This window comes from Nasonia vitripennis (genome assembly GCF_009193385.2).
Source record: "Nasonia vitripennis strain AsymCx chromosome 4 unlocalized genomic scaffold, Nvit_psr_1.1 chr4_random0003, whole genome shotgun sequence".
In the NCBI taxonomy this organism is placed as follows: Eukaryota; Metazoa; Arthropoda; class Insecta; order Hymenoptera; family Pteromalidae; genus Nasonia; species Nasonia vitripennis.
This window is the reverse complement of record NW_022279638.1, coordinates 5707406-5716445: the sequence shown is the minus strand read 5'-3', so window position 1 is coordinate 5716445 and position 9040 is coordinate 5707406.

Here is a 9040-nt window from a genome sequence, read left to right as displayed (position 1 = left end):
CATGGCTTAAATTATCGTTCCAAAATAACCTTGTAGTAATGGCTAGAAAAAATACCATAGATCTTTAGCACGTTCGAAAACATGCTTAGTTAATCGAATCCAGAAGCGAAAATAAACAAAATATAAACACACAAATCTAATAAAACATAAATTGTATCTACAATTTAAAACTCCGAGAAAATCACATAAACAAAACTTTGAGGAAAGCATCACGACGACCCTCAAATTGAGCGTCCTCAAAATTCGGTATACATATATAGTTTTGGACTTATAATGAGGTGTGCATCAACAAATATGTTCCTAAACTTAGGTACGTGTAAAAATGTTTAACTGAGATAAAACTGCTGTCTGATATTATGACAATTAAATCAATAATCAGCTTTTATGGTAATAAGTGCAATCTATGCGACGTTAATTTACGCATAGAACTTGGCTTGAATAATCGTTTCAAAATAACCTTGTAGTAATGGCTAGAAATAATATCGTAGATCTTTCGCACGTGCAAAAACTTGCTTAGTTAATCGAATCCAGAAGCGAAAATAGACAAAGTATGAACATGAAAATCTAATAATTTATAAGTTGTATCCACAATTTAAAACTCAGAGAAAATAATTTAAACAAAACTTTGAGGGAAGCATCGCCACGACCCTCGGATTGAGCGTCCTCAAAATTCGGTATACATATATAGTTTTGGACTTATAATGAGGTGTACATCGACAAATATGTTCCTAAACTTAGGTACGTGTAAAAATTTTTAACTAAGATAAAACTGCTGTCTAATATTATGACAATTTAATTAATAATCAGTTTTTATGGTAATAAGTTCAATCTATAAGATCTTACTTCACGCATAGAACATGGCTTAAATTATCGTTCCAAAATAACCTTGTAGTAATGGCTAGAAAAAATACTATAGATCTTTAGCACGTTCGAAAACATGCTTAGTTAATCGTATCCAGAAGCGAAAATAAACAAAATATAAACATACAAATCTAATAAAACATAAATTGTATCTACAATTTAAAACTCCGAGAAAATAATTTAAACAAAACTTTGAGGGAAGCATCACGACGACCCTCGAATTAAGCGTCCTCAAAATTCGGTATACATATATAGTTTTGGACTTATAATGAGGTGTGCATCAACAAATATGTTCCTAAACTTAGGTACGTGTAAAAATGTTTAACTGAGATAAAACTGCTGTCTGATATTATGACAATTAAATCAATAATCAGCTTTTATGGTAATAAGTGCAATCTATGCGACGTTAATTTACGCATAGAACTTGGCTTGAATAATCGTTTCAAAATAACCTTGTAGTAATGGCTAGAAATAATATCGTAGATCTTTCGCACGTGCGAAAACATGCTTAGTTAATCAAATCCAGGATCGAAAATAAAAAAAATATAAACATAAATTGTATCCACAATCTAAAACTCTGAGAAAATAAATTAAACAAAACTTTGAGGGCAGCATCGCCACGACCCTCGAATTGAGCGTCCTCAAAATTCGGAATACATATATAGTTTTGGACTTATAATGAGGTGTACATCGACAAATATGTTCCTAAACGTAGGTACGCGTACAACAGTTTAACGAGATAACACTGCTGTCTGATATTATGACAATTTAATCAATAATCAGCTTTTATGGTAATGAGTGCAATCTATGAGACATTACTTTACGCAGAGAACATGGCTTAAATTATCGTTCCAAAATAACCTTGTAGTAATGGCTAGAAAAAATATCGTAGATGTTTCGCACGTGCAAAAACAAGCATAGTTAATCGAATCCAGAAGCGAAAATAAACAAAATATATACATAAAAATCTAATAAATCATAAATTGTATCCACAATTTAAAACTCTGAGAAAATAAATTAAACAAAACTTTGAGGGCAGCATCGCCACGACCCTCGAATTGCGCGTCCTCAAAATTCAGTATACATATATAGTTTTGGACTTTTAATGAGGTGTACATCGACAAATATGTTCCTTAACTTAGGTACGTGTAAAAATTTTTAACTAAGATAAAACTGCTGTCTGATATTATGACAAGTTAATTAATAATCAGTTTTTATGGTAATAAGTTCAATCTATAAGACCTTACTTCACGCATAGAACATGGCTTAAATTATCGTTCCAAAATAACCTTGTAGTAATGGCTAGAACAAATACCATAGATCTTTAGCACGTTCGAAAACATGCTTAGTTAATCGAATCCAGAAGCGAAAATAAACAAAATATAAACACACAAATCTAATAAAACATAAATTGTATCTACAATTTAAAACTCCGAGAAAATCACATAAACAAAACTTTGAGGAAAGCATCACGACGACCCTCAAATTGAGCGTCCTCAAAATTCGGTATACATATATAGTTTTGGACTTATAATGAGGTGTGCATCAACAAATATGTTCCTAAACTTAGGTACGTGTAAAAATGTTTAACTGAGATAAAACTGCTGTCTGATATTATGACAATTAAATCAATAATCAGCTTTTATGGTAATAAGTGCAATCTATGCGACGTTAATTTACGCATAGAACTTGGCTTGAATAATCGTTTCAAAATAACCTTGTAGTAATGGCTAGAAATAATATCGTAGATCTTTCGCACGTGCAAAAACATGCTTAGTTAATCGAATCCAGAAGCGAAAATAGACAAAGTATGAACATGAAAATCTAATAATTTATAAGTTGTATCCACAATTTAAAACTCAGAGAAAATAATTTAAACAAAACTTTGAGGGAAGCATCGCCACGACCCTCGGATTGAGCGTCCTCAAAATTCGGTATACATATATAGTTTTGGACTTATAATGAGGTGTACATCGACAAATATGTTCCTAAACTTAGATACGTGTAAAAATTTTTAACTAAGATAAAACTGCTGTCTAATATTATGACAATTTAATTAATAATCAGTTTTTATGGTAATAAGTTCAATCTATAAGATCTTACTTCACGCATAGAACATGGCTTAAATTATCGTTCCAAAATAACCTTGTAGTAATGGCTATATACATAAAAATCTAATAAAACATAAATTGTATCCACAATTTAAAACTCTGAGAAAATAAATTAAACAAAACTTTGAGGGCAGCATCGCCACGACCCTCGAATTGCGCGTCCTCAAAATTCAGTATACATATATAGTTTTGGACTTTTAATGAGGTGTACATCGACAAATATGTTCCTTAACTTAGGTACGTGTAAAAATTTTTAACTAAGATAAAACTGCTGTCTGATATTATGACAAGTTAATTAATAATCAGTTTTTATGGTAATAAGTTCAATCTATAAGACCTTACTTCACGCATAGAACATGGCTTAAATTATCGTTCCAAAATAACCTTGTAGTAATGGCTAGAAAAAATACCATAGATCTTTAGCACGTTCGAAAACATGCTTAGTTAATCGAATCCAGAAGCGAAAATAAACAAAATATAAACACACAAATCTAATAAAACATAAATTGTATCTACAATTTAAAACTCCGAGAAAATCACATAAACAAAACTTTGAGGAAAGCATCACGACGACCCTCAAATTGAGCGTCCTCAAAATTCGGTATACATATATAGTTTTGGACTTATAATGAGGTGTGCATCAACAAATATGTTCCTAAACTTAGGTACGTGTAAAAATGTTTAACTGAGATAAAACTGCTGTCTGATATTATGACAATTAAATCAATAATCAGCTTTTATGGTAATAAGTGCAATCTATGCGACGTTAATTTACGCATAGAACTTGGCTTGAATAATCGTTTCAAAATAACCTTGTAGTAATGGCTAGAAATAATATCATAGATCTTTCGCACGTGCAAAAACTTGCTTAGTTAATCGAATCCAGAAGCGAAAATAGACAAAGTATGAACATGAAAATCTAATAATTTATAAGTTGTATCCACAATTTAAAACTCAGAGAAAATAATTTAAACAAAACTTTGAGGGAAGCATCGCCACGACCCTCGAATTGAGCGTCCTCAAAATTCGGTATACATATATAGTTTTGGACTTATAATGAGGTGTACATCGACAAATATGTTCCTAAACTTAGGTACGTGTAAAAATTTTTAACTAAGATAAAACTGCTGTCTAATATTATGACAATTTAATTAATAATCAGTTTTTATGGTAATAAGTTCAATCTATAAGATCTTACTTCACGCATAGAACATGGCTTAAATTATCGTTCCAAAATAACCTTGTAGTAATGGCTAGAAAAAATACTATAGATCTTTAGCACGTTCGAAAACATGCTTAGTTAATCGTATCCAGAAGCGAAAATAAACAAAATATAAACATACAAATCTAATAAAACATAAATTGTATCTACAATTTAAAACTCCGAGAAAATAATTTAAACAAAACTTTGAGGGAAGCATCACGACGACCCTCGAATTAAGCGTCCTCAAAATTCGGTATACATATATAGTTTTGGACTTATAATGAGGTGTGCATCAACAAATATGTTCCTAAACTTAGGTACGTGTAAAAATGTTTAACTGAGATAAAACTGCTGTCTGATATTATGACAATTAAATCAATAATCAGCTTTTATGGTAATAAGTGCAATCTATGCGACGTTAATTTACGCATAGAACTTGGCTTGAATAATCGTTTCAAAATAACCTTGTAGTAATGGCTAGAAATAATATCGTAGATCTTTCGCACGTGCAAAAACATGCTTAGTTAATCAAATCCAGGATCGAATATAAAAAAAATATAAACATAAATTGTATCCACAATCTAAAAATCTGAGAAAATAAATTAAACAAAACTTTGAGGGCAGCATCGCCACGACCCTCGAATTGCGCGTCCTCAAAATTCAGTATACATATATAGTTTTGGACTTTTAATGAGGTGTACATCGACAAATATGTTCCTTAACTTAGGTACGTGTAAAAATTTTTAACTAAGATAAAACTGCTGTCTGATATTATGACAAGTTAATTAATAATCAGTTTTTATGGTAATAAGTTCAATCTATAAGACCTTACTTCACGCATAGAACATGGCTTAAATTATCGTTCCAAAATAACCTTGTAGTAATGGCTAGAAAAAATACCATAGATCTTTAGCACGTTCGAAAACATGCTTAGTTAATCGAATCCAGAAGCGAAAATAAACAAAATATAAACACACAAATCTAATAAAACATAAATTGTATCTACAATTTAAAACTCCGAGAAAATCACATAAACAAAACTTTGAGGAAAGCATCACGACGACCCTCAAATTGAGCGTCCTCAAAATTCGGTATACATATATAGTTTTGGACTTATAATGAGGTGTGCATCAACAAATATGTTCCTAAACTTAGGTACGTGTAAAAATGTTTAACTGAGATAAAACTGCTGTCTGATATTATGACAATTAAATCAATAATCAGCTTTTATGGTAATAAGTGCAATCTATGCGACGTTAATTTACGCATAGAACTTGGCTTGAATAATCGTTTCAAAATAACCTTGTAGTAATGGCTAGAAATAATATCGTAGATCTCTCGCACGTGCAAAAACTTGCTTAGTTAATCGAATCCAGAAGCGAAAATAGACAAAGTATGAACATGAAAATCTAATAATTTATAAGTTGTATCCACAATTTAAAACTCAGAGAAAATAATTTAAACAAAACTTTGAGGGAAGCATCGCCACGACCCTCGGATTGAGCGTCCTCAAAATTCGGTATACATATATAGTTTTGGACTTATAATGAGGTGTACATCGACAAATATGTTCCTAAACTTAGGTACGTGTAAAAATTTTTAACTAAGATAAAACTGCTGTCTAATATTATGACAATTTAATTAATAATCAGTTTTTATGGTAATAAGTTCAATCTATAAGATCTTACTTCACGCATAGAACATGGCTTAAATTATCGTTCCAAAATAACCTTGTAGTAATGGCTAGAAAAAATACTATAGATCTTTAGCACGTTCGAAAACATGCTTAGTTAATCGTATCCAGAAGCGAAAATAAACAAAATATAAACATACAAATCTAATAAAACATAAATTGTATCTACAATTTAAAACTCCGAGAAAATAATTTAAACAAAACTTTGAGGGAAGCATCACGACGACCCTCGAATTAAGCGTCCTCAAAATTCGGTATACATATATAGTTTTGGACTTATAATGAGGTGTGCATCAACAAATATGTTCCTAAACTTAGGTACGTGTAAAAATGTTTAACTGAGATAAAACTGCTGTCTGATATTATGACAATTAAATCAATAATCAGCTTTTATGGTAATAAGTGCAATCTATGCGACGTTAATTTACGCATAGAACTTGGCTTGAATAATCGTTTCAAAATAACCTTGTAGTAATGGCTAGAAATAATATCGTAGATCTTTCGCACGTGCGAAAACATGCTTAGTTAATCAAATCCAGGATCGAAAATAAAAAAAATATAAACATAAATTGTATCCACAATCTAAAACTCTGAGAAAATAAATTAAACAAAACTTTGAGGGCAGCATCGCCACGACCCTCGAATTGAGCGTCCTCAAAATTCGGAATACATATATAGTTTTGGACTTATAATGAGGTGTACATCGACAAATATGTTCCTAAACGTAGGTACGCGTACAACAGTTTAACGAGATAACACTGCTGTCTGATATTATGACAATTTAATCAATAATCAGCTTTTATGGTAATGAGTGCAATCTATGAGACATTACTTTACGCAGAGAACATGGCTTAAATTATCGTTCCAAAATAACCTTGTAGTAATGGCTAGAAAAAATATCGTAGATGTTTCGCACGTGCAAAAACAAGCATAGTTAATCGAATCCAGAAGCGAAAATAAACAAAATATATACATAAAAATCTAATAAATCATAAATTGTATCCACAATTTAAAACTCTGAGAAAATAAATTAAACAAAACTTTGAGGGCAGCATCGCCACGACCCTCGAATTGCGCGTCCTCAAAATTCAGTATACATATATAGTTTTGGACTTTTAATGAGGTGTACATCGACAAATATGTTCCTTAACTTAGGTACGTGTAAAAATTTTTAACTAAGATAAAACTGCTGTCTGATATTATGACAAGTTAATTAATAATCAGTTTTTATGGTAATAAGTTCAATCTATAAGACCTTACTTCACGCATAGAACATGGCTTAAATTATCGTTCCAAAATAACCTTGTAGTAATGGCTAGAAAAAATACCATAGATCTTTAGCACGTTCGAAAACATGCTTAGTTAATCGAATCCAGAAGCGAAAATAAACAAAATATAAACACACAAATCTAATAAAACATAAATTGTATCTACAATTTAAAACTCCGAGAAAATCACATAAACAAAACTTTGAGGAAAGCATCACGACGACCCTCAAATTGAGCGTCCTCAAAATTCGGTATACATATATAGTTTTGGACTTATAATGAGGTGTGCATCAACAAATATGTTCCTAAACTTAGGTACGTGTAAAAATGTTTAACTGAGATAAAACTGCTGTCTGATATTATGACAATTAAATCAATAATCAGCTTTTATGGTAATAAGTGCAATCTATGCGACGTTAATTTACGCATAGAACTTGGCTTGAATAATCGTTTCAAAATAACCTTGTAGTAATGGCTAGAAATAATATCGTAGATCTTTCGCACGTGCAAAAACATGCTTAGTTAATCGAATCCAGAAGCGAAAATAGACAAAGTATGAACATGAAAATCTAATAATTTATAAGTTGTATCCACAATTTAAAACTCAGAGAAAATAATTTAAACAAAACTTTGAGGGAAGCATCGCCACGACCCTCGGATTGAGCGTCCTCAAAATTCGGTATACATATATAGTTTTGGACTTATAATGAGGTGTACATCGACAAATATGTTCCTAAACTTAGATACGTGTAAAAATTTTTAACTAAGATAAAACTGCTGTCTAATATTATGACAATTTAATTAATAATCAGTTTTTATGGTAATAAGTTCAATCTATAAGATCTTACTTCACGCATAGAACATGGCTTAAATTATCGTTCCAAAATAACCTTGTAGTAATGGCTATATACATAAAAATCTAATAAAACATAAATTGTATCCACAATTTAAAACTCTGAGAAAATAAATTAAACAAAACTTTGAGGGCAGCATCGCCACGACCCTCGAATTGCGCGTCCTCAAAATTCAGTATACATATATAGTTTTGGACTTTTAATGAGGTGTACATCGACAAATATGTTCCTTAACTTAGGTACGTGTAAAAATTTTTAACTAAGATAAAACTGCTGTCTGATATTATGACAAGTTAATTAATAATCAGTTTTTATGGTAATAAGTTCAATCTATAAGACCTTACTTCACGCATAGAACATGGCTTAAATTATCGTTCCAAAATAACCTTGTAGTAATGGCTAGAAAAAATACCATAGATCTTTAGCACGTTCGAAAACATGCTTAGTTAATCGAATCCAGAAGCGAAAATAAACAAAATATAAACACACAAATCTAATAAAACATAAATTGTATCTACAATTTAAAACTCCGAGAAAATCACATAAACAAAACTTTGAGGAAAGCATCACGACGACCCTCAAATTGAGCGTCCTCAAAATTCGGTATACATATATAGTTTTGGACTTATAATGAGGTGTGCATCAACAAATATGTTCCTAAACTTAGGTACGTGTAAAAATGTTTAACTGAGATAAAACTGCTGTCTGATATTATGACAATTAAATCAATAATCAGCTTTTATGGTAATAAGTGCAATCTATGCGACGTTAATTTACGCATAGAACTTGGCTTGAATAATCGTTTCAAAATAACCTTGTAGTAATGGCTAGAAATAATATCGTAGATCTTTCGCACGTGCAAAAACTTGCTTAGTTAATCGAATCCAGAAGCGAAAATAGACAAAGTATGAACATGAAAATCTAATAATTTATAAGTTGTATCCACAATTTAAAACTCAGAGAAAATAATTTAAACAAAACTTTGAGGGAAGCATCGCCACGACCCTCGGATTGAGCGTCCTCAAAATTCGGTATACATATATAGTTTT